Genomic DNA, 26,803 nt, shown 5'->3' with positions numbered 1-26,803 from the left:
CTGCCAACTCCTTGTTGCTGTTTATCACCAGCCCTGGCATTAAGCAGGTGATGGATGAGCACACTCTGCTTTTCCCTGGGAATATGTGCAGGGAATGCTTGGATAATTACCTGTGAGAAGAGAAGAGCCTCCTGAGCTGGGCTTTAAACGAGCTGAGGGGCTGGAATGGTTCTCTCTTTAATTAAACCCCTGACAGATCCCATATTTCACCTCTCTGTTAGCCTTGGCCCTCTCCAAGGCTTGTCAGGAACCCCTGATTCCAAGGGCTGAGGAAGAGGAACATCCTGGGTGGAGCTGTGGCCTTGTGACTATCTGTGATTCCATTTCCCTCCCAAAATCTGGGAATTGCAGAGCCCAGCTTCCCCTGGGAGCTGTGGGAGTGATCCCTCCCAACCTGGATCCATCCCAGCAGGGAAATCACTTCCCAGATTCAAGGAAATGTTTCTCCAGTTTCAGAGGCCCAGGGAACACTGGTTTTCCCAGGGAATGGATCCCCAGTGCATTGGGATTTCCTTCAGTCTCACCTTTTCTTCTCCTCCTCATCCGCTTCCAGGGGAAGGAAACCACCTGCTGATGGTTTGCTCCTCCTCCTCCTCCTCCTCTTAAAAGGTTTCCTGAAGTTCCCGGATATTTGGGAGACAACATGACTGAAAATGGAAGTGAGATTGTTCCAGGTGTTGTTCTCAGTCTCACCAAAATCTTAAATAAGCAGAGGAAAATTTATCCATACACATTCCATAGAATCCTAAAACCTCGGGATGTTTGGATTGGAAAGGATCTTAAAGCTCATCCAGTTCCACTCTGCCATGGCAGGGACATCTTTCACTCTCCAAGCCCTGTCCAGCCTGGCCTTGGGCACTGCCAGGGAATGGGGAACCCTCCCAAAGCTCCCCCAAATCCTATCAAAAGTGATTTTCCATAATTTAAATATTAAAGTGATTTGCCATAATTTAAATGTTAAAGGGATTTCCCATAATTTAATAATTAAGTGTCCTCTTCAGCCTCGTGGTGGCTGCACCAGTAGAACACCAGCAGGTCTGGCCCTGGCTCCCTTTGCAGAGCAGCAGGGTGATGGACAGCACAGCAAACATGTTTTCTTTGGCTGGGAGAATTCCTGCTTTCCCTGCATTCCCTGCAATCAGTGGAATCTGTTTAAGGAGCAGGACCATCCCTGATGATCTCCTTACCTTGTTTGGGGTGTCATCAACGTCAGAGCCACAGAGCCAAGGCCAGACCTAAACCATCCCTGGCCTGTGCTAAACCCAGCTCAGCCATTACAGCAATCAGAGCTCATTTTCCTAGGGAAAAACCAGCTCCAGGTTTTCCTGCTTCCCTTTAACCAAAACAGCCTGGAATGGGGCCAGGCAGAGGGACCCGGTGCCAGCAGTGACAGAGTGGGGCTGTGCCTCCCAATCTGGAGAGGGCCAATTAGCACTCCAAACACGCTAATGAGGCAATTCATGGGGGAAAAGCAATAATCAATCAAATCCCAATCACAGAGAGATTGCTCTGCTGCATAACAGCAAAGTTTCATATCCAGGTGGAAAAACTGAGGGGGAAGACTGAGGGGGTTGGAGCCAGGCTGGGAGAGCTGGGAATGTTCCCCTGGAGAAGGGAAGGATCCAAGGAAACCTCAGAGCCCTTCCAGGCCCAAAGGGGCTCCAGGAGAGCCTGAGAGGGACTGGGGACAAGGGATGGAGGGACAGGAGCCAGGGAATGGCTCCCGCACAGGAGGAGCAGAATCCAAGCCTGGGATGTTCCTGGGATTTGCTCTCACCCTCTGCTCTACCCCATCCCCAGGTTTGGAATTTCTTCTCCCTGAGAAGTAGTGTTTCTGTAGTGAGGAATATCGATGGATCTCATCTGACTGTGCCCAAAATAGCCTCCCCAATGTGCTGAGTGTGGATTTTCTGTCAGCAGCTACCACACAGAGCAGGGACAAGCAAATTAAACCTTTAATGGTTTCATTGTGTTCGTTGTGAATGGTGAATAGTCAGAAAAATAGTTACATCCATTCTCTAATTGAAGATGGTGCCAAGTTTCATATGTTAAGTGGACTATTAGATTGTACAAACAAGTTTGTTCATGGGATTTTTTAATGTCTAAGTATTTGAACTTGCAGCCTTTTAAAAGGCACGTGTATGTTCATGGCTAAATGCAAAACATGCAGTTATAATTTAGTGAGGGAGCAGGGATTTCACTGATCCCCACTTTGGGCACAGGGAACTCAAAGCTCACCCCAACCCCATGGGCAGGACCAATTCCCAGGATCCCAGATGGCTCCAGACCACCCAAGCCTGCATGGAACCCCCAGGGCAGGCACAGCCTGGGGCCAGGAGTGCTCCAGAAACCCCTTTGAATCCCGGGTGAAATCCACATTTCCCCATGGCTGGGAGTGTGGGGAAGCTCTCAGTTAGGATTCCCCTCAAAGCCAGGCTCCAGGCTGCAGCTCTCACTGCCAAAGCCAAGCTTTGGGTGCTGCATCCATTGGAATGAGGCCTCACAGGCCCAGGGAAGAAGGGGGACATCCCGTTTTTTATGGGGTGGAGGCAGTGCAGGGAGGTGTTTGATGGCTGAGTTTACATCCAGCTGCTCTCCTTTTCCACAGGGATTGTGTTCAGGCAAGGCCCAGGGATGCCCAGGCCCAGCCATTGTCTCCCCAAACCAGAATCCTGCAGTGGTTGGGGTGGAAGGGACCTAAAATCCCATCCCGTGGGCAAGACAGCTCCTCAAGTGTCCCAGGCTGCACCAAGCCATGGCCTTGGACACTGTGAGGCAGGGATGGGACAGAAAATCTGGAATTTTTCTGTGTAATAAACACTCCCAAGAGGGAACAGCCCTTCCAGCACCACTGAACCCCTCAGGTGGCTGGAGAAAACCAAGGTAAAACACAAACCTGACAGAACTCACCCCTTGAAAGGCTCTGCCACCATTCCTGGGGATTTCCTGCAGGGAAGGGGAGAAAACCAGGATAAAACACAAACCTGACAGATCTCCAGATCCCCCCTCGCTGAAAGGCCTCTGCCACCATTGATGGGGTTTTTCCTGCAGGGAAGGGGAGAAAACCAGGATAAAACACAAACCTGACAGATCCCCTCTCTAAAAGGCTCTGCCACCATTCCTGTTTTTTTTCCGGGACAAAACCAGGGTAAAACACAAACCTGACAGAACCCAATCTCTGAAAAGCTCTGCCACCATTCCTGGGGTTTTTTCCTGGAGAAAACCAGGGTAAAACACAAACCTGACAGAACCCAATCTCTGAAAGGCTCTGGCTCCATTCCGGGGGTTTTTCCCTGCAGGGAAGGGGGGAAAACCAGGATAAAACACAAACCTGACAGAACCCAACTCTCTAAAAGGCTCTGCCACCATTGCTGTTTTTTTTTTCTGGGACAAAACCAGGGTAAAACACAAATCTGACAGAACCCAATTTCTGAAAGGCTCTGCCATCATTCCTGGGGTTTTTTCCTGTAGGGAAGGGGGACAAAAATGTAGTTTTGTTCTCCCTGGCTGTCCCACGTGCTGGAGGAGCAGCTGACCCTAAACCATGGGCAGCTATTTCTGGGCTGTAATTAAACATTGGCAGGGGGGGAGGCACAAAAGCAGCGCCATCTGCCACCCTCGTGGCACGGAAATAGAGCTGGAGCTGCCGCCCCTTTTGTCCTTCCCACAGCATTTTGTCCTTCCCCAGCATCCAAAGGGTTTCTGGAGCACTCCTGTGTTACTGTTATATTTTTTGGAAAAATCTCTTTGTTAACATTTCTGCTTTTGGGAAGCTGAGAAACTTCAGAAAATGAAAATTATATTATCTCATGTATTTCTCTTGTGTTTTACTGCTTTAAAATACGGTTTAGAGGTTGTTTATTCAATAAGTAATTTTTAAAATTTGTTTTATGTGAATTGTTTTCACTTATTGGCCAATAATGGCCCAGCTGTGTCAGTGTTTAAAACAAAAGTCAGGAGTTTTTCATTAGTATCTTTCTAACCTTCTGTCTGTATCCTTTCTGTATTCTTTAGTATGGTTTTGTTTCGTATTCTTAAATATAATATAAATAATATTTTAAAAATATTTAAAATAATCATTAAAATAATTAATAAAATAATATTTTATAAATATTTATGATTTAATTAATTAAGTTTATAATAATTTAAATATATAAATAATTTAGTTATAAATTTATAAATAATTGAATTTATAATAATTTAAATAATTAACTAATTACATAATATATTATTAATTCTTCATAAATGAATAATATGTAATGAATAAAATATATTTAGAGATAATAATAAATATAATAATAAATATTAAATAATATTGAAAAATATTAAATTAGAATCTAAAATTTAATATAATAATATATTATTGTTTATATATAATATAAATAATATTTATCCTATAGAATATAATAATATTTATTATTATATAATTAGGCATATTAGAAATATATAAATAATAGATATAATTATATAATTACATATATTATTTATATATAAGAATTCAAATAATATATAATTCTATATATAATTGAAATAATTATATAGTAATATTTATTTAAATAATTAAATTAGCCTTCTAAGAACATAAAGTCAAATTCACCACTTCCTTCCTAGCATGAGGCACGTCACAAATAGCACACTCCTGGCCCACCCCGTGCCTGTGCCTGCGCTGGGGGGTTCCACCCTGGCTTGGGGGGTCTGGAGCCATCTGGGATCCTGGGATCTGTCCCTGCCCATGGTATTGGGGTGAGCTGTGAGTTCCCTGTCCCCAAAGTGGGGCTCAGCGAAATCCCTGCTCCAGTTGCTGACAGAAAATCCACGCTCAGCACATTGGAGAGGTTATTTTGGGCACAGTCAGATGAGATCCATCGATACTCCTCACTACAGGAAAGCTATATTTGGCCAACTCCAACCCTGCAGAACAGACTGAAATCCCAGCACTTTGGGGTATTTTGGGGGTTTGAGGTTCTGGCTCTGCTCCCCTCCCATCCCAGGCAGAGGGAGGGCTGTGGGTCCCTGTTCCAGGTGGAACAGGAGTGACCATCCCTGGGCCTGCCCCAGCTCCCTCAGCCCTGCTGGGTGCCTCTGGCATGATCCTTTCCATTTCCCCATCCTGGATTGCTCTGAATTCCAGCAGGATGGGGCAGTGTCCCGGGACAAGGCAGCTGGGATGGGAGTGTGCCAGGAACTGGGCACTGCTCTCCAAGATTCCTGTTCTCCTGGTGGAAATAAAATAAAACCACATTAAAGTGGTTTCCAGCACAGGATCCACATTAAAGTGTTCTCTGGGGCCAGAGCAGCTTCCAAGGGGAAACTCCTGATTTTGGGACAAAGGGGCTGGAGAGGGGAGGGCCCTGTGCCACCTCCAGCACCTGCGGAGTGCCCAGGGAAGAGTTTGGATTGCCCAGGGAAGGGTCTGGATTCAGGGAAGGGGCTGGATTGGTCAGGGAAGGGGTCTGGATTGCCCAGGGAACAGTTTGGATTCAGGAAAAGGTCTGGATTGCTCAGGGAATGGTCCGGGTTGCCCAGGGATGGGTCTGGGAGCTGGAGCGGCTTTCCATAGGTGCTAGGCCTGAGGGCAGAGGAGGCAGAGCCTCCACTCCCCATAAATTCCTTTGGAGAGTCACTGGAAGCTCCTGCAGGAGCTGGGAAAGCAGAGCTGGGGCTGAGGCTCATCAGCCGATGGATGAGGTCCCTCCCATGGATATCCCCACAGCAGGACACAGATCCCCATGGAAGGAATCCCCAAATCCACGTCCCCAATCTATGAAATGCCCTGCTGGAGGCCCTGCCAGGCCCTGGGAGTGTTCCTGGCTGCCCTGGCACCTCTGCTGTGCCCGTCCCTGGCACCCATCCGCTGCCACCCCGGAGCTGGGAGTGCTGGCCATGGATAAGGATCCAGAAATAGCCCAGCCCCAAGCATGTGATGGGCACAAATCATTGCAGAGCTGCTCTTGAGCATCTCAGATAAGGGAGCTGCCAGGAGACACAGGGCACACAGAGCCTGCTGCAATTCCTTCCAGTGATGGAGGGAAAATCAACCTTGAATGTGGGGTAAGGCCAATGCCCGACAGCCAAGGCATGCCTTAGGTGCTTCCAGGGGCAGATTTGTCCTGGGTGACGTTTTTGCCACCCTGGGCTGTCAGCAGGAGCTCTGGAAATGGGGTGACATTCCCTGGGTTTGTTTTCCTGCTCCGGAGGAGCACAGCTACTTTCAAATTTCAAAGAAAACCTGAAAAGATTTTGTAGAACTGGATGGCAGCCATAGAAGAAAGGAGTTACCTGGGGTTAGATGTGGTTTCCATCCTTCAGACAGGTCCTGGTGAGGCCAGAGGGCCTTGGTGGGGCCAAATCCACGTGTAGTCAACAGGAACTGTGTGGTTTGCAGAGAACAAGAGCTCTTCTTGCTTTTTAGAAAGTCTGGAATCACAGATGGGTTTTGTTTGAGTGACCATCAAAATCTCCCCAATCCCCCCTGCCATGGCAGGGACACCTTCCCCATCCCAGGGTGCTCCAGCCTGGCCTTGGGCACTGCCAGGGATCCAGGGGCAGCCACAGCTGCTCTGGCAATCCCAGCCCAGCCAGGAATTCCCAGTTCCCAATGTCCCACCCATCCCTGCCCTCTGGCACTGGGAGCCATTCCCTGGCTCCTGTCCCTCCAGCCCTGTCCCCAGCCCCTCTCAGCTCTCCTGGAGCCCCTTCAGGCCCTGCCAGGGGCTCTGAGCTCTGCCTGGAGAGGCCCTGCAGAACAAAAATCCCATTTTTAGGACACCTAAGGGGAGGAATGTGCCATTTTAAAACACATTTTAAAATGTGTTTTTCAGCAGAACAAACGTGACTTTCAGCTACAACCACTAAAACTATTTATTGTGCCAAGAGTTCCCCACCAGGACCAGGCTCCCAAGGGGCCGGCACAGAATTCCCAGCTCTGGTTCCCCCTGGAGCTCAGGGTACCAGGAGCATCCCAGCCCCACAGCCAGGATGCACAGACCCTCAGGAAGGGCTGGACAAACCCCAGCCCCTGCACACCAAGGGCTGCTGGAGTTTGTTCTGTGGCTGCTGGAACCGAGGACATCCAGCATTGTGTGCCAGGTTCCTCCAGCCACGAATTCCACTATCACTGTCACCATGCACTCGTGGCACTGAGGGGACACCAAGGGGACAGTGTCCCTGTGAAGGCAGAGTGCATTGTTCTGGGAATTACTTATATAAATATAAACAGAAATATAATCATACCCCATAAATATAAATATAAATATTAATATAAATATAAAGTTACTAACATATAATATATAACATAAATATATAACATATAACATATAATATATAATATATGATATATGATATATGATCTATAATATAGAATATAGAATATGGAATATATGATACAATATATATTACGTAACATATAAAATATTTATATATATTACATTATATATTATATATTATATAATATAAAATTATATATAAATTAATATAAATATGCATCATATATATTAATATGTATACTTCTGTAAATATGCCGTTGTATTTATAATAGTATTTATTAATATATTAGTTTTTAATTATCAATGTCATCATTATTGTTATTAATGATAGATAATAATATTAACGTTATAACAATATATTCATATTTATATGCATATGTATATTTACATTTAGATTTATATTTACACTTATATTTATATTTATATTTACACTATTTATATTTATATTTATATTTATATTTTATAAATCCTGGATGAAAAAACCCCACAAACAATTCAATTTCTACTATCAGGCAACCCAAGAGGCTTCCAAGGACCGACAGAACAAACCCAAGCACCAGATATAAAAAATGGTAAATAATGATAAAAATGATAAATAATGATAAAAGCGGTGAATACCGAGCGTGGGCAGGCTGAGGGCTCATTGCTGGGATTAGAGCTCCCCTCAGTGGGATGCAGGGAGGGGACAGCCCCGAGTCACCATCCAGCCGGGCCTCGACACCTCCGGGGATGGCACAGTTTCTCCAGGGTGTATTCCATGAAAATTCCTGTTGGAATCTCCTAGGGAATTCATCCCGAGCATGTCCGCGCAGATTCCTGCTGGGAGACACAAGATTATGGAGGAGAAAAATGTCTTAACAGCCAATATTGCAAAGAAGCACCAAAGGGATCTGTCAGGGAGGCAGCAGCAGTGCCAGGAGCTGCTCCCAGCCTGGAACCCCAGGAGTGGAGCCTGGAATCCTGGAGCAGCTCAGAGCCACACAAAACAGCGCCCAAGGAAATCTGGGAAAAGCCTGATCGGGGATCTGAGTGCTCTGAGTGCAGTTCCCCAGCTCTGGGGGGATGTCACCCTGATTTTTTGAGATTTTCCGAGCCTTCTGATGTTTACATTCTTGTAATAAACTTTGTCACGCACTTTCTGTAAGTAACTTATTGTTTTGTATTCTTTTATGAAATAAAAATAAATTATAAACGGTTGGTTTGTCCAGTGTCATTGGAGAGGTGGCACTGTCACCCTCCAATCCACTGGTGCTTTTAGAAATCTGTAAATGGTAAAGTCAAAAAATAAACTTCCCTTTTTACTTGAGGTTGGTTTTTCCAATGTCATTGGAGAGGTGGCACTTTAAACCCCCAACCCACTGTCACTTTTAGAAATCTATAAATGTTGGAGTCAAAAATTAAACTTCCCTTTTTACCTTAGAAACAGCAGCATGTTCACATCATGTTATTTCATGTCCTATAGTGAGAGGTGGATGTTGGCCTCCAGCTATGTCCAGGGGGTTCAGGTGGATGTGAGGAAAGGAATTTTCATGGGAAGGGCTGGAAAGCACTGGAAGGCAGTGGGGGAGCCCCTGTGCCTGGGAATATTCAAGGAATGTGTGGATGTGGCACCTGGGGACATGGCTCCGTGGTGAATGCTGTGAGTGGTTGTTGCTCTTGATGACCTCAAAGATTTTCTCCAACCTGAGCAATTCCCTGATTTTATAATGCAGCATTTTCCAAGGAAGCCTCAAACAAAGAACCTGTCCCAGCTGTGCTCATGTTTCCTCCTCTCTTCTGAGCAGACCCAGCCCTTCCCAGGCAGGAGCTTTTCCATAAACCAGGTGCAAGCAAGGAGCAGAACCAAGCCCAGAGCTGCCAGCAGGGCCCAGTCTGGGTGTCCTGGTGCCCTGTCCCAGCCACATTCCCATCAGGGACATTCCTGGGCAAAGCCAGCAGGACAGAGCCAGTCCTGAGCTGGACAATGCCAGAGCTGGACAAAGGCAATGCCAGAGCTGGACAAATCCAATCCTGAGCTGGATAGAGCCAAAGCCAAAGCCAGAGCTGGACAAAGGCAATCCCCGAGCTGGACAAAGCCAATCCTGGGCTGGACAAAGCTGGACAAGGCAATGCCAATGCCAGGGCTGGACAAATCCAATCCTGAGCTGGACAGAGCCAAAGCCAAAGCCAGAGCTGGACAAAGGCAATCCCAGAGCTAGATAAAACCAGTGCCAGAGCTGGACAAAGGCAATCCCAGAGCTAGATAAAACCAGTGCCAGAGCTGGACAAAGCCAATTCCAGAGCTGGACAAAGCCAATCCCAGAGTTTTGCCACATTTTTGGCCAAGGGCAGGAGATTCCCAGGCTGGGGTGCTGGGTGGGCTCAGCCCCCAGGGCTTCTCTGTGCTGTCCCACTGCCCTGCATTCATCACTGCTGGTTCTTGGTTATTAATTACACAAAAACACCCAAACCCATGGAGAGGAAGGTGAAGAAGAAGGAGAAGGTGAAGAAGAAAGAGAAGAAGAAGGTGAAGAAGGAAAATAAGAAGGTGAAGAAAAGGAGAAGGTGAAGAAGAAGGACCAGCCTCCACCCCAAACCCTCCACCTTGCTCTATATACATTACCATATTCTAAACCCTTAAACTCTGAGTTTCCCCCCTGTGCTATCACACACTTCTATCCAACTCCACACCCACAATCCCAGTTCCACCATTCCATTCTGGAAGCTTCTCCCCAGCCTCAGGTCAATGCAGTGTTCTCCTGGGGGTCAGTGCCTGCCAGCACAGAAATCTGAAATTTCCAGCACAGAAAGCCTGAAATTCTCAGCAACCAGAACTCCAACACACCACCTTCCATGGATCAGGAACTCTTTGTGGTCTCTGGCAGGGGGCTCCTGCAAGTCTAATCCCAGGTTTTTGTTATCCTGGCAATCCCTGGGCACACATTCATTGTGATTTCCACCTGGGCCACCCCAGCCCCCATTCCAGAGGCAATGCTGAGTTTCCTCACCTGCTCATCCCAGCACTCACCTGAGCTCTGGGGCTGTGTCACTGCAGCTGCAGCTCAGGGCTTGCCTTCACATTGCAGCAGGGAGCTCAGCATCCCCAGCCGTGCAGTCCCAGGCTGTCTTGGTGACAATGTCTTGGGCACCCATTTAATTCTGTTTCTTCTAAGTGAGCAGAAGATGCCTGAGAGTGAGGACAGCAGGAGGAGGAGAAATGAGGAGTTAATTCAGGAATATCTGAGGAATAATCACAAACATAGGGATGTCCCTGCCCCATGTTGGAGTGGGATCACTTTAATGTCCCTCACAGGTCACTCCATGGCTGCTTTCCCAGGGGTTTCTCCCTCCTGTGCTGCTCCCTGGGGTCTCCAAGGGTTCTTACTGGGATTAAACAAATCCAAGGGTTTGTTTCTTTTCCCCGGGGAAAGGAAATTGCTGCCCAGGGGAGAGAAGAGGGCAGGGCTGGATGGGACATTGGGAATTGGGAATTCCTGGCTGGAAATTCCGAGAGCAGCTGTGGCTGCCCCTGGATCGCTGGAAATGTCCCAGACCAGGTTGGATATTGGGGCGGGGAGCAGCCTGGGACAGTGGGAGGTGTCCCTGCCGTGGCTGGGCTGGGCTGGGCTGGGATTTAAAATCCTTCCAACCCAAAACAATCTGAGAACCCGTGACTTTCTCCTATAATTGATTTTTTTTCTCTAAGGAGAACCCAACAAGCAGCTTAGGAAGAATCCCTGAGTGGCTGGACACAGCTGGAGCCATTCCCCCCTTTAAAGCAATTTCCTGTTATCACATCCCTATCAAAACTCCCCAGCAAGCTGCTGAATGAGACCAAAAACTTTTCCAGACAATGCCTGGGAGATGATCAAATTAGAGCAGGAGAAAATATTTTCTCTGGCGAACAAATATTGAAATTTGTTTGAAATACACCATTTCCACAACGATGCCATTTGAGTTAATTACTTTACTGTAAATGTACCTCTTAAATAATTGCTAAACCTCAAGAAATGCTTTCAATAATTGACGGAGTTTTCTGAGGGAAAAATGGTGTTATTAAATCCAAATTAAATGCACATTTGAGACACTTCAGTAGAGTGCTGCCAGAGCAGAGCTTTTCATGCTGTATGAGGAATAACTTTGGGAATTAATGGCAGGAAACCTTCACTCTGCAGCCATCCATGAGCATCTCCTTTGCTGTTTTTCCCAATTCCCACATGAATTTCAGCATTTTGGGGAGGTTTGGGAGCAGCCCCAGGTGGGGATGTTCAGCACCACCTCAAGGGGGTCAGGCCCAGCCCTGGGCTGGGTTTTTAGGGGTTGTTTCCATCCAGAACTGGGTGGAAATTCGGGAGAGCTCAGTTTCCCTCCAAGAGCAGCCCTGGGTGGGCTCCACTCCCAGGGGCAGCAGGAGCCCCCAGCCCCAGGGCCAGCCCTGTGTCCCCAAGGAGAAACTCATCAATGGTTGGGGGCTCTGTACAAATCACAAACGGGACGGGACTGCTGGGAACGTGCCTTGAGCTGGTTTATTTTCCAGCATCAGCCTCATTACATGGTGATGACAATGGGAAGATGCCACCAGCTCACATCCCAGGCAGCAGACCCAGAACTCAATGTCACAACTCACTTCATAAGTTTTTTGACCAATCACACAAAGCAAAAGCACATTGACAGCAGTTCCATCCAACCACTATAAGCACAGGTACCCTTGGTTAAACAATGCTTGATTATTTCCAATACAATACCTGCTTGTGAGCCTTCAAACACAATGCACAGAGCTCCAGTATTAAGCCTTAATCTTCCTAATATCTTGCTAGGTAAACTTTTCTGCAGCTTAGAGAGTTATTCTAGACAAGCGTTAATACACAGACCATTGTTCTATTTGCCCTTGCTTTTCTACATTTTACATAATTTTTACTGCTGACCGATCTCATGGCTGCTGCTTGGCTCCAATCACAGTTCTGCTGTCTCTGAGGCCTGCCTTTTGCAGCTTTCCCAAACCCTCTGATTTTGTGGATTCCCACAAAGCTCATCTGGAGCAGAACAGCGATTCCCACAGCCCAGGTTTCCCCTGCCTGTTAATTTTGGGGCAGTTAATTTTGGGGAGTCTCCCCCGAGCATCCCTCACTGCCCATCCCTGCAGGGCGAGGGGTTCGCTCCAAGGAGCCCCAGCCCGGCCAGGGAATCCGCAGCCCCACCCAGCACCCTCCAAATCACCCCAAAACGCCCCAAATCGAGCCCTGCGCCTTGGCAAAGATGGAATGTTCAATTCCAGACACAGCCCGGCCAGCAGCACTAGAGGGAAGCATTTCCCCACATTGGCGGCGCTCGCTGGAACCAGCGAGCCCCAGCAGCAGCAGAAAGGTGCCCGTGCTATCAAACTCTGCTAATCAACGTCAATTAACGAGCGAGCTGCAATCAGCTGCCCCCGACAAAGGCACCGAGCGGATAACGAGGGGGTATTTGGCTGAAATTCGGTGTACAGAGGATGGCAGTGCCTCCCCGAGCCGGCCTTATTCCAAAGGGGACAAGGAGCGCCGAGCTCAGCCGGGTCAGGCTGTCCTTCAGCCCCCCAGAAATTCAGGGCTTTGTTATCCCCCTTGGTCCGCTGGGGATCCGCTCCTGCCCCTAATTAGGGGCGTTAATTGCATCACTAGAGACAGCCAACACTTGACACTTGTGATGGGCAGGAAAAGGGCTTTGAGCGCCTCTTCCCACAGGCGGGAGGAAAATCCTTCCGAAATTCCTTAGCAAAGGTCCAGGGCTCGGTCCTGCCCAGCACAGCCTGGTGCACCAGAGAACGGGGATGGAGCTGGAAAAGGGCTAAAGGAAGGAGATCTCGATTAATTCGAGGTGTTTGTGGTCACAGAGAGGTGGGTGATGAGCTCTGCAGGGAGGAGGATGGAGGTGGAGGCGCGCTGGGGTGGCCAGGCTGTATCCCATATCCTGCATCCCATATCCCACATGCGACATCCCATATCCTACATGCATTCTGCATGCCATATCCCATATCCTGCATCCCATATCCTGCATCTCATATCCTGTATCCTATATCCTGCATCCCATATCCCACATGCGACATCCCATATCCTACATGCATTCTGCATGCCATATCCCATATCCTGCATCCCACATCCCACATGCCCTTATCCATATTTCACATCCCATATCCTGTATCCTATATACCGCATCCTGCATTCCACATCCCATATCCTGCATCTCATATCCTGTATCCTATATCCTGCATCCCATATCCCACATGCGACATCCCATATCCTACATGCATTTTGCATGCCATATCCCATATCCCGCCTCCCACATGCCCTATCCATATTTCACATCCCATATCCTGCATCTTATATCCTGTATCCTATATCCTGCATCCCATATCCCACGTCTAATATCCTGCATTCCACATCCCCCATCCCATATCCTATCACTCATCCCACATCTCCTATCCCATATTCCACATCCCATTACCCATATCCTACGTCTCTCATCCCACATCTCACATTCCTTATCCCATATCTCATATCTCCTATCCCGCACCCCGTATCCCACATCCTGCATCCCATATCCCACATCTCATATCCCGCATCCCATATTCTGCATTCCACATCTCATATCCCATATCCTACATTCCACATCCCTCATCCCATATCCTATATCACTCATCCCACATCCCATCTCCCGCGTCCCGCATCCCACATCCCATATCCCGCATCCCAGGCCGTTCCCGGAGCCGCTGGTAGATGGAGCTGCAGCCCCAGGAATGCGGGCTCAGGCTCAGCCCCGCTCCCTCCAGCCCCAGCGTCCTTCAGGATCGCTTTTATGGGAATTCATGGAGGCCAGGAAGAGATATCCCTGTGGGGAAAAGCGGGGCTGCTCCCCAGAGTTCAATAACGCTTGATGGGGGCAGGATCCCGGGATGGGGGCAGATATCCCGGGATGGGGGCAGATATCCCGGGATGGGGGCAGATATCCCATGGGAAGCGCCCACCCCAGTCCCACAGCAGCCTCCCCAGCACACCCTGTGTGCTGATCCCAGTGCTGGGCATCACTCTGATCCCAAAGGAAGGAATTGCCCAGTGCCGAGACCTGGATCTGCAAACGGAATCCATGGATCCCAGCAATCAGTGAATTCACAAATCCCCAGGAATCAATAAATTCACGGATCCCAGGGATCAGTGAATCCATGGATCCACAGGGATCACTAAATTCATGGATCCCCAGGGATCAGTGAATCCATGGATCACCAGGAATCAATAAATTAATGGATCCTAGGGATCAGTGAATCCATGGGTCCACAGGGATCAATAAATTCATGGATCCCCAGGGATCAGTGAATCCATGGATCCCAGGAATCAGGGAATTCACTGATCTGCAGGAATCAGTGAGTTCATGGATCCCAGCAGTCAGGAAATTAACGGATCCCCAGGAATCAGTGAATTCACAAGTCCCCAGGAATCAGTGAATTCCCAGACCTGCAGGGATCAGTAAATTCCCAGATCCACGGGGATGGATGGGATATCAGGATATTGGGAAGGAATCCTTCCCTGTGTGGGCAGTGAGGCCCTGGCACAGATTCCCAGAGCAGCTGTGGCTGCCCTGGATCCCGGGCAGTGCCCAGGTCAGGCTGGCACATCCTGGGACAGTGGAAATGTCCCTGCCATGGCAGGGTGGGGTGGGATGATCCTTCCTGTCCCTTCCACCCCAAACCATTCCAGGATTTGATCATCCTTCCCTCTCTGAGGAAGCAGCACCTCTGGATGTCTCCACAAATTAATAAAAAATAACAACACGACCCCTGATTTCCGGCTGTTCCCAGCTCCTCCAAGCTAAAATTTCTCCGGGGCCCCCCAGACAGCCTGGGATGTATCCAGAGCACCAGGATTCATTCCTGCCAGGAACATCCCTTTGAACCCAGTGCCCCAATTGTGAACAGTTCCCAATTTCCCCTGCTGGAGCTCGGCAGCACACACGGGCAGCAGGAGCTCTAGAGAGCTCGGGAACGGCTGCTCCTCACAGGGCTCCTCAGATTTTTAATTATTATTTTTTAAATGGGTCCTTTTTGCCAGCTGGGAGCGATAGAACCACGCTGCAAGGACCTGCTGGTTTTTTGTTGCTCCTTCTGACAAAAGCCAGGCAGGTTTCCCAGGAAAACCCTCCGAGCTGCCCAGCTCTGCCCCCAAACCCTGGAGCATCCCTGGATTTGTGTCCCAGGCCCAAAATGCGCAGGGAAAGGGAAACAGCACCAAAAAAATAATCCCAAATAAATTTCCCTGATTCCTCCATATGGAAAAGTATTGGAGTGTAAAACCCTTCCTGAGATCCATGATGTATTTCTGATGGAATATTTGCTTCAGATGCTACAGATTTAGGCAAAAAACCCCAACAACAACAAACCCAAAAAAACCCAAAAAAACCAAAAAAACACCAACCAAAAAAAAACCCAACCAAAAAAACTACCACTGAAAAACCAAAACAAATCCAAAGTTGTTTCCCAGATTTTCAAGGCATTTGAGAATCACGACTTCTGTTAAAAACTGAAAATTAAAAAATGACTGAAAGCTCGGAGTTTCCACTCTGCTCCCAAAATCCACCCCAGAAAAAGGACATGGTTGGCCCTGGAGGCCGGGATGTCAGATCCTGGCTCCCACCTGCACCCAGATTCACTTTGGGAATGTTCCCCTGGAATTTACTGCCCCAGGGATGGTGTTGATGCTCCTCCTTGGAGGCACAGGAGCCTCTCCATCTCCCACGGGAGCTCATTGCTGGTTTCCAGCTCTGTGCAGCCTGGATGCTTTATCAGAAAGTTTCCAGCACTGAGTGGGAGCAAATAAATTAAAAAAAAAATCAGATAATCTAAGCTAATTTTTAAAAATAATGAGAAATATAAACCTTGGATGCCCAGCCCTGTGCAGCTCTCAGGTTGCAGCTTGCCTTTGCTTACTCCTGTGGTAATTCCTTCCTGCCAGCCCCAAAGCAAGGGGAGCAGCCACCCCAATGGCACCTGAGCCCTCATTCCATCGTTATCCCTCCTTTGGAGCCTCCCAGCCCCGGGCAGCCACGATCCCACCCATGCCCGGCCCTGGGGGCACGACCTTCCCATGGGAACCCCCCAAAAGCAGATTTTCAACAACTCCGTGCGGGGGAGTTTTCTTTTCCAGCTCAGGAAAGGCAGGCGGGGGCAGATCCCAGTTTGGGGTCGGGGCTGGGATTTTGGGACAGGTCCCGGTTTTGGGGTTGTGGTTGGGATTTGGGGACAGGTCCCGATTTTGAGGTCGAAGTTGGGATTTGTGGACCCAGGGCCAGGTCCCAATTTTGGGGTCGGGTTTTGGATTTGGGGACCCGGGGCCAGGTCCCAATTTTGGGGTCAGGCCGGGTTCTGGGGACAGGTCCTGATTTTGGGGTTGGAACTGGGATTTGGGGACCGGGGGTTAGGTCCCGATTTTGGGGTCGGGGTTGGACTCTGGGGACACATCCCGATTTTGGGGTCAGGGCTGGGAATTGGGGACCCAGTGTCAGACCCCATTTTGGGGTTGGGGCCAGGCTTTGGGGACCCAGGGTCAAATCCTATTTTGGGGTCGGGTTTGGAATTTGGAGACCCGGGGCCAGGCCCCTATTTTGGGGTCGGGTTTGGAATTTGGAGACCCGGGGCCAGACCCCAATTTTGGGATCGGGCTGGGTTCTGGGATCAGGTCCTGATTTCGGGGTCGGGTTTGGGCTCTGGGGACCCGTGGCCAGGTCCCGGTTTTGGGGTCGGGGCCGAGCTTTGGGGATCAGGGGTTAAATCTCATTTTGAGGTCGGGTTTGGGATTTGGGGACCCGCGGACAGGTCCTGATTTCGGGGTCAGGCCGGGTTTTGGGGACCCGTGGCCAGGTCCCGCTTTTGGGGTCAGATTTGGGCTCTGGAGACCCGTGGCCAGGTCCCAGTTTTGGGGTCAGGTTTGGGATTTAGGGACCCGTGGCCAGGTCTCGGTTTTGGGGTCAGATTTGGGCTCTGGGGACCCGTGGCCAGGTCCCAGTTTTGGGGTCAGGTTTGGGATTTAGGGACCCGTGGCCAGGTCCCGATTTCGGGGTCAGGCTCTGGGGCCTCGGCCAGCAGCACTAGGTGGCATTGTGAGACCGGCGGCTGCCCAGCCCCAAATTAGTGACAATTATCCCTCCTGCGCCGCTCTCCGCGGTGGAACCGGTTCCTCATAGCCTGCAGGATAAATTCTATAGGGTGCCTGCCTCAGTCAGGGCTGTTCCTTCCCAGGCTCTCCCTTCCCAGCTTTCACCTCAATCTGTCATCCAGATTTGACACTGCCTCGTTCCAACAGTGCTCAGGAATGACATGTATATAATGTGGAATATTGTGCACATTTACAGCCAGCGCTTTTGCCCCTTCAAACATTGCTCATTGCTGGCTTCTGGCAGCCGCCGTGCTGGAGAGAAAATAAAATTACCGGGGAAAAAAATAACAAAACCTACCAAACAAACCGAACCCGCCACAACAGAGGGTTCTGTTCTGATCGTCGGGAAGGAAAAGTTTGATTTGGGTGCTGGACAGAGCGGGGTTGGATTTTCGGGGCTTTGGGGCTCGGAATTGTCCGGCAGCTCGGGGCTAATTAAAGAGGAGCTGCACGGCGAGCTCCCCGAGCTGGCTGCTTTACGATTCTCTTCCATTAACACTCCGGATTATAAATCAAATTAACTGGCATTTCTATTAATAATAAAGAAAAAAAAAAAAAGAAAAAAAAAAAGAATTCTTTCAGGAGAGCACCCAGCCCGGCGGGCTGAGCCCCTTTTCCCGGGAGGATGAATCCCATTCCAGCTTTGTTCCCACCGCTGCCACCACCACCCTTTTCCTGCCCTCCCGGAACAATCAGGGAGATTATTTCCTTGGAGAAAACAAAACAAAAAGTCCCAATTACACAGGGATGCCTTCCCGGCTGGGCTCGGGGAGCCCCGCGCTGATCCCGCTGCTTCCAGCGGGAATTCGGCAGCAGCGGCACCAATCCCTCCTTTCCCAAAGCGAAAACACACAAATATTCCCGAGCACACAACGCTCCCAAAGCCTCTCGGCACCCCACCCCTGCGGTTTCACAGGGATTTTAAATCAAGGCTCTGTCCCCTTCCCTCCATCCCGGAGCTGCTCAGCCGCGTTCCCGGCTTTCCCCAGGCTGGGCATTCCTTTGGGATGGGTTTTCTTTCCTTTGTGTGTTTTGGGCTGGAATTTGGGATCTGATCCCGCAGCACCGCCGCTTGCAGCTGGTGAACGGGACGGGGGACAGCGCGGAGTTAAATCTTTGGAATAAACTTAGGAATGATGAGGCTGGAGCGGGGAGAGAGAAATTCCTGCCCGAGGCTGCTCCCGTGAAGGAAAACCCGGGCTAGAGCCGAGCTCCTGGCACGGGGAGCAGATCCAGCCCGGATTCGGGAGGAATCATCGGAGGAAAAGCCCCGGAGCTCGGATTTATTGTCACTGTCTAAGAGCAGAACGGCAAAAGGAGATTGTCACTGGGCTAACAACTGCGCTGCCAGGAGAAATAAAGGTGCCTCTTCCAGGGATGCTTTTTTGTGATGGGAATGTCCCTGCAGAGCTCGGCACGGCGAGGGAGACTTCAAACGGAAATCTCTGCCTAAATTCCTTCTTTCAGTCATTAATTTGAACACTCAGAGCAGGGTGGCAGGCCGGGAAGGGGCGGCAGGAGCTGCTCCAGCCCCGCACGGCGCTGCCTCTGCGGGATCCCTGCGGGAATAACCAACCCAGGAATAACCAACCCCTGGAATGGCCAACCCCGGGAATAACCCACCTCCGGAATAACCCACCCCCGGAATGGCCAACCCCGGGGGATAACCAACCCCGGGCATGGCCAACCCGGGGGATAACCAACCCCGGGAATAACCCACCCCCGGAATAACCCACCCCCGGAATAACCCACCCCCGGAATAACCCACCCCCGGGCATGGCCAACCCGGGGGATAACCAACCCCAGAATAACCAACCCCGGGAATGGCCAACCCCGGGGGATAACCAACCCCGGGATAACCCACTCCGGGAATAATCCACCCCCGGAATAACCAACCCCGGGGGATAACCAACCCCGGAATGAGCAACCCCGGGAATGAGCAACCCCGGGAAGGACCAATCCCGGAATAACCAACCCTGGGAAGGACCAACCCGCCATCCCTCGCTGCTCCTGGACCTGCATTCCCATCACAACCGGGATCCACCCCGAGCTCGAGGTTTCGCTTTCTGTTCCAGAGGATCCGCGAGGATTTAACCCTGGCTGGGCAACACAGCCCCAACAGAACTTTTCCCCTTTCCCAGCATGGCTGGCGCTCTGCCTGCAGGGAAAACGATCCAGTGCCCTTCAAACCACCCCAGCCCCTGCTCTTTAAAATCGGAAAATAAAAATTGGGTTGTTTATGGAGAATAAACAACCTCTCAGGGAGGGCTGTGCCAGGCCAGGGCTGCTCCTGCGGGATCCCGACCCCAATCCCAGCCACAACAGCCCCGAACAGCTCAGAAAGGGCAGAACAACTGCTCCTGCTCCAGTGACCCTTCCCTGATTTTCCTGATTTTCCAAGGAATTGCCGCGGCTGGGACTGTGATTAGCCGGGCCCGTGGCTCTCCCCGCTGGCCAAAGCTTCCCTGCGAGCCAGGGAGGGAAAAGGGAGCGGGGCTGGATCCAGCACATCACCCTGGAAATCCTGGAAAAGGAGGGGAGAAAGGATCCTTCCTGCACGGGAATTATTGATGGGCTTTCCTGGTCACAAATGGATCAGCTGTGATCCCTGAGCTCCAGGAATGCTGCACATCCAAATTCTCCTTCTGCGCCAGGCAGGGGCACCTCAGCCATGCCCAGCTTTGCTCAGACCTTCCCAAATAATTTATTTTTAACTCCCCCACTTGCTCTGGGCTGCAGGGAAGGAATGGCCACGGATGGATTGATCCCGGCTGAGCTGGGCAGGGAATTATTGTCACTGGAAATGTGGAAGGGCCTCTGGCAGCTCTCTGCTCTCCGTTAGAAACTTTGTTCTGCTTCAAAATAATAGGGGGGGACTAAGGGAGGAAATGGGGGATTGGACAGAGGAATCCTCACTTAGGAAAAGTGACACATCCTCGAGAACTTCCCAAAATTGTCCTTTCAGTGTAAAAGCTTGAAATTCCTGAAGGCTCCTCCACAACAGGAATACCTGAGCTGGGATCCTCCAAAAATAAACCCTGAGGAAGGCAGGGGTGGATCCTCTGTGCAGCTTGCAATTCCTTATTCCAGGAATGTGGTTGCTGCTAGCTCCTAAAAATCCCAAATCCCATCTGGATCAGCCGGGAAATTATTCCTACAGATGTCAATTAAATTCCACCACCCTTCACCAGTGCCATTTTTGGGAGCCCTTGGAGAGAGGACGTACAGAGGCACAGCAGAGGATCACCCACGGCAATGAATACACCCGGAATATCCATGGGATATCTATGGAATATCCATGGGATATCTCTGGAATATCCATAAAATATCCATGGAATATCTCTGGGATATCCATGGAATATCCATGGACTATCCGTGTCTTGCCACAGGCAGCGCATCCCCAGATCCAGGCACGAGTCGCAGGGACGTGGGGATTTTTATTTTTTTCCAGGAATGAGGATCCAGGGAGGATGCAGGGAACAAACCCCCCTCGCCCGTGGCAGCCCCGGCGGAGCGCCCTGCCATCGCCATGGCAACCGCGAGCCAATTACAGCAATTAACATTCCCGCGGAGCTGGCCCTCATCAGCGGCAGCCGCTCCTCCAGCTCCTCATTTATCCCCCCGAGCTGGATCGGGAGCTGCAGCAGAACCCGGGCTGGGATGATCCCAAATGGGAGCAGGGACGGTCCCAAAAGGGAACCGAGGATGCTCCCAAAAGGGCCTGGGAATGGTCTCAAAATGGAGCCAGAAATGGGCCCAAAAGGGCCCCAGAGGATGGTCCCAAATAGGAGCAGGGATGGCCCCAAAAAGGCCTCGGGGATGGACAAAAAAGGGCACTGGGGATGGTCCCACCTGGACACAGACAGTCCCAAAAGGGCACAGGATTCCATCCCAAAAGTCACAATATTCCATCCCAAAAGGGCACAACATTCCATCCCAAATTCCAACCCTTCCAGACAGCGCCAGGCAGTGCAGCTGCATCATTCACAAAATCACAGAATTAGAAATTATAACAATTATTTCCAGCTGGTTTTTTTTCTAGAATATTTGGGGGTGGTATTGAGACATTGAGGGTCAGTGCTTGAGCCCATTTTCAGAGCCTAGAAATGAATTAGAAATGGGGATAAACCAGAAAAATGCAGTGACTGCCTAGGTGTTTTAAAAACTTTTACTCCATTTCCAGTCTCATGAGAAGGGGGGGACAATACAGATGTTGTAATTCACACCATCACAATCAGAAACCAAATATTTCCTAATTACAGGACACTATAAGCATTTTTGACCTATCAGCTCTTGCCCCACCATGCTGTAAATGCCTTAAAGCAAATCATCTAAAACTTCAAAAGCAATCCTGCAGTTCAGCCCCATCTCCCTTTCTGTGTTTCCCAGCAAACTCCAGCTCCAAGCTCACTGTCCGCAGCCAGAGGATGGTTGGCTTATTTATTTAATTAATAATAATTAATTTAAATAAACCTTTCCTGCCAGCTCATCTCAAATCACTGAGGGTGTTCAGTTTTATCTGAGCCTGTGACTGCAGAGGTGCCAAAGAGCAGAGATGTGGTTTGACTTCAGCTGAAGGGCTGCAAGTGAAGGCAGCTGCAGGTTTGGGGTTGTCGTTTCAGGTTCAACCACAATTCAAGGAAAGACTTTGGAGAGGGGGAAAAACCCTCAAAACCCAAAACAATCAAACAAACAAAAAACAAAGCAAAACAAAATCACTAACAAAAAAAGGAAGAAAACCCAGCATACCCTCCTCCCCCTAATGAAACTCCTGGTTTTTTACCTTAATAAAAATGTGGGATTTTTTGATTACTTGGCTACTCTGCAATTTATCTGAAGCAGTAATAAATGTAAAAAATCATCCAACTCCTTCCATTTTGTGGCCCAAACAGGGACTCACAGCACTGCCCCTGCTCAGTCCAGACCTCCTGTGTGCACTCAGTTCACACTTTTGGGACAAATTATCCCAAACTTCACTAAAAATAAAACCCAAACGAGCAGTTTCCCTTCAGAGAGTAAATAACAGCAAGACACAAGTGCCACTGAATGCAGGAGTACTTCCAGAGCCAGAGCAGAGTTCCAAACCACCAGCTCCAGAACCATTCCCATTCCCTTTCCCATTCCCAGCTTCAGACCCAGTTTAGGAAAGGCTTACCGAGCACCAAGGACACAACTCCCAGCAAATTCCCTGCCCAGGAATGTTTAAAAAAAAATAAAAATAGGGATAAGAACCACCTGGGCTGGGTCAGCCCCACCCTGACCGGGTCAGCCCCACCTGGGCAGCTGCAGATCCTCAGGGCTGGGATTTGGGATTTCCTTTGCCATTCCTGCAATCCCTGACAGATCCCAGGGCTGGGATTTGGGATTTCCTTTCCCATTCCCAGAATCCCTGACAGATCCCAGGGCTGGGATTTGGGATTCTCTCTGCCATTCCCAGAATCCCTGACAGATCCCAGGGCTGGGATTTGGGATTTCCTTTCCCATTCCCAGAATCCCTGACAGATCTCAGGGCTGGGATTTGGGATTCCCTCTCCCATTCCTGCAATTCCTAACAGATCCCAGGGCTGGGGTTTGGGATTCTCTCTGCTATTCCCAGAATCCCTGACAGATCCTCAGGGCTGGGATTTGGGATTTCCTCTGCCATTCCCAGAATCCCTGACAGATCCCAGGGCTGGGATTTGGGATTTCCTTTCCCATTCCCAGAATCCCTGACAGATCCCAGGGCTGGGATTTCAGATTCCCTTTCCCATTCCTACAATCCCTGACAGATCCCAGGGCTGGGATTTGGGATTCCCTTTCCCATTCCTACAATCCCTGACAGATCCCAGGGCTGGGGTTTGGGATTCCCTCTGCCATTCCCAGAATCTCTGCCAGGTACAGGAATTTTTTCTGTTATAGGAAGAGCTGCAAACCCTCAGTGCTGTGCTTTGATCTCTCATTCCTGGAGATCCCTGACAGGCACAGGAAGTTTTGAGGTCCAGCCACAAAGTCCATCTGGTAACGGCGAATGGTTTGGACTCTCCTAAACCCACCTTAAAATGTTTTAAAAAATAATCCAAGGATAAGAATAACAGAATGCTAAAATCTTTGGGTTGGAAGGCTGAAAGTCCATCCCATCCCACCGCTGCCATGGGCTGGGGCATCTCCCACTGTCCCAGGCTGCTCCAAGCCCATCCAGGCTGGCCTGGGACACAGCCAACCATTTTTGGCTGGGTTTTTCCCAGCTACAGGTGTGATGGACATTCCTGATCTCCTGGAACGTGGGTTTTTTCCCCAGAATTTGCCGGTTCATTGCACAGAGTCTGGCCCAGGGACACTCCAGGGACAGCCCATGGACACTTTGGCCACTTTGGGAGCATCATTTGTCCCCAGCAGTTGGGAGGCAGCTGCTGAGTGCAATCTGTCAGAGCAGATTAAAGCAGCTCAGGGCTGGCTCAGGCCCTCCCAGAGCAGCAGCCTCTCTCTTCGCAGCGATTTTGCCCAGCCCCAAAATAATCTGTGTGGAAAAGGTTGTGGAGGCCGGGCAGCCTGGAGTGAGTGCAATAAATGCCAGGGCTGCTCACACAGCCCAACGTGTCTGCCCGTCCCACAGGCTCACATCTCAGCAGCTTGATTTGATTGTCTTGATGATCAGCATCTGCTTTGGAGCCTGCTGCCATCAGAGAGGAGGCTTCAGCTCGAATCAGGGCTGCTGTCTGTCCCTTGTGACAGAGCTGTCAGGGCCAGGCTCAGAGAGCAAACCCCAGAGCCTGGGGGTGCCTGGGGAGCTCCTTCCTGCAGGGACAGGGGAGAGATCCTGGAGAGAAGGGGACCAGGGGGACCCTGTGGCTCTGAACAAGGGGGACAGCCGGGGGGATTTGGGATCATCCCAGGAACAGGGACAGGAGCAGAGGGAGCGGCCTCAGGCCGGCCCAGGGCAGCTCAGGGTGGGCCCAGCAGGAATTTCCCCATGCAAAGGGGGCTCAGGGACTGGAGCTGCCCAGGGAGGTTTGCAGTGCCCATCCCTGGGGGTGTCCCAGCAATTCTGGAGGTGGCACTCAGGGCATGGGCACAGCTGGGACTCTGTTACCTTCGAGCACTCTTCCAGCCTCAGGGATCCTGGGATTCATTTTTCAGCCCCTGTGTGGGGCCAGTTTTTTATTCCTTTTTCTCTTCTTTTTCCCCTTTGTGGGTTGGAATTGGAAGCAGGAGGTGCTTGCAAAACTTTCCTGCAAATTTAGTCTGACCCTGAACAAGGGCACTCTCCTTGGTAAACCAATTTATCCTTAAAAATGCATTTACCTGAAAAAAAATAGACATAGCCTAAGGAAATGAACTTAGCCTAAAAAAAAAAATTAAAGAAATGCACTCACACCAAAAAACCCCCAAATTTTTCCTAGGGTGTAAATCCTTATGTGAGGTGTATTAAAAAATACACCTCACCTAAAACATTACACTCACCTTAAAAATGCAACTTATCTAAAAATCCAACACTTGATTTTATCCCTTCCCAATCCCAGTCCTGTTTAGATTCTGCTCCTGCAGGATCCTTCAAGTGATATTGATATTTTTAGCATTGAAAACAAAGCCAACTTTCCATATCTCATAATTATTATTATTGCTGTAATTATTATTAACACAAAAATGTATACAATAATAATTTATACATTATATATTTATATATCATTTAGATGTGATATACATGATATAAAATGGTATAGAACAAATATTATTATTGCTGTTAACATAAAAATTATCCAATAATAATTTATACATTATATATCTTTATCTCATATAGAGATTATGTACATTATATATAGTGGTACGTAAAAATTATTGTTATTGCTGTTATTATTATTAACATAAAAGTTTATCCAACAATCTTTTATGCATTATATATTTATATATAATAAATATTGTATACATTATATTTAATTGTATGTAAAAATTATTATTGCTGTTATTAACATAAAAGTTTATCCAAGAATAATTTATACATTATATATTTGTATATAATATAGATATTGTATGCATTTATGCATTATATATTTATATATAATATAGATATAAAATGCATCTATAATATAAATATAATACAATAGTATATCAGTATTATAATGATCAATAATAAGAATCATTGCATGATACTACTACTAATGATAATAATAATAATAATAAAATAATTAATAATAATAATAATAATAATAATAATAATAATAATAATAATAATAATAATAATAATAATAATATTCCTTTCCCGGGTCCCCAGGGCACAGCCAGCCCCGGGAGCTCCCAGCTTTCCCTATCCCGGTGTTCCCGGCTGGCAGCTCCCACCCATTCCCGAGGGAATTCCATCCCCCGGAGCCTTTCCCAGCGGGATTTTGGGATGGAAATTGGAATTCCCATCCATTTTCCAGGGAATTCTTCCCCCGAGCCTTTCCCAGCGGGATTTGGGACCGGGGTCTGCCCCGCCGCGCGGCCCGGCAGCACTAGGTGGTGTTGCAGGGTAGTTTTGTGGGGAATTGGGGAAAAGGCAGGAATTCTGTGCTGATACCCCTTCCCGAGGCTCCAGAAGTTCATCCCGAAGGTGCTGCGGGTGCCTCTGGCCAGGGAGATGTTCGAGATCCCTTTTCCAGCCGCCCTCTCCAACGGAGGAGGAGGGACCCGGGCATCCTTCATCCCCACACCTGGAAATCCAGGTTCAAACATCCCTGGAGATCACTCATCCCTCCGGGAAATCAGATTTCCTACAGCCTCAGAGGGGTTCTGATCTGGTGTTTCACATCCAGGGCTGAAAAAAATCCAGGGACCATTCCTATCACTCCAGGACATCCCCAAATCTCACTTTATTTTCTCAGTGGATGGATAAAATATTGGATCCAATTTCCAACCTGGATTGTCACTGTCGGAACTCAACGCCCTGAAAGAAAGGAAGGAAATTTATAATCAGATTTTTTGGTTCAACACCAAAATATTTCAAACAAGAAAATATTTCAAGCATCAAAAATATTTCAAGCATCAAAAATACTTAAAATCAAAATATTCTGAGCATTCAAAATACTTCAAATATCAAAACATTTCAGAATAATTCAGCTATTCTGGAAGTTGGAAACACTGCCAGCTCCCAGGGGAATTTGTGTTTGGATGGATCCAGAAGGAATAGAAACAGATAAGGGAAGTTTGTGGTTATCCCAAGTTGCACACAAGTACAGATACCATAAAAGAAAGGCTTTATAAAATGTGGTTCAGGCCCTGCTGCTCTGCCTAAGCCAGCAGCCAGCTTGGAACCTCCCATGTGAAAACCATGAGAGTGGAAGCAGTTAGCACAACAAACTGCTCTGGTAAGAAATATAAATGCACCTGTAATAAACAGGAAATCTGTCCCTTGGGAATCAGGGAACA

General features: G+C 48.9%; 1 long non-coding RNA gene across 1 annotated transcript in view; it reads right to left on the bottom strand.

Moving 5' to 3' along the window:
- The window catches only part of LOC141730403 (uncharacterized), a 40,887-nt gene extending 14,570 nt beyond the window's left edge, over window positions 1–26,317 (bottom strand). Inside the window, exons 1-7 of the long non-coding RNA XR_012581857.1 lie at window positions 25,956–26,317; window positions 24,492–24,703; window positions 10,273–10,431; window positions 7,884–8,081; window positions 6,280–6,417; window positions 2,911–2,946; window positions 525–647 (exon numbers count right to left, since the gene is read on the bottom strand). This is a non-coding gene — a long non-coding RNA (uncharacterized LOC141730403). The remainder of the gene's footprint in view (window positions 1–524; window positions 648–2,910; window positions 2,947–6,279; window positions 6,418–7,883; window positions 8,082–10,272; window positions 10,432–24,491; window positions 24,704–25,955) is intronic.
- Between the last annotated feature and the right edge of the window lie 486 nt (window positions 26,318–26,803).

This window comes from Zonotrichia albicollis, chromosome 10 (assembly GCF_047830755.1).
Source record: "Zonotrichia albicollis isolate bZonAlb1 chromosome 10, bZonAlb1.hap1, whole genome shotgun sequence".
NCBI classification, from domain to species: Eukaryota; Metazoa; Chordata; class Aves; order Passeriformes; family Passerellidae; genus Zonotrichia; species Zonotrichia albicollis.
Note: the sequence above shows the minus strand (reverse complement) of the source record. Positions and strands in the feature narration are given on the sequence as shown.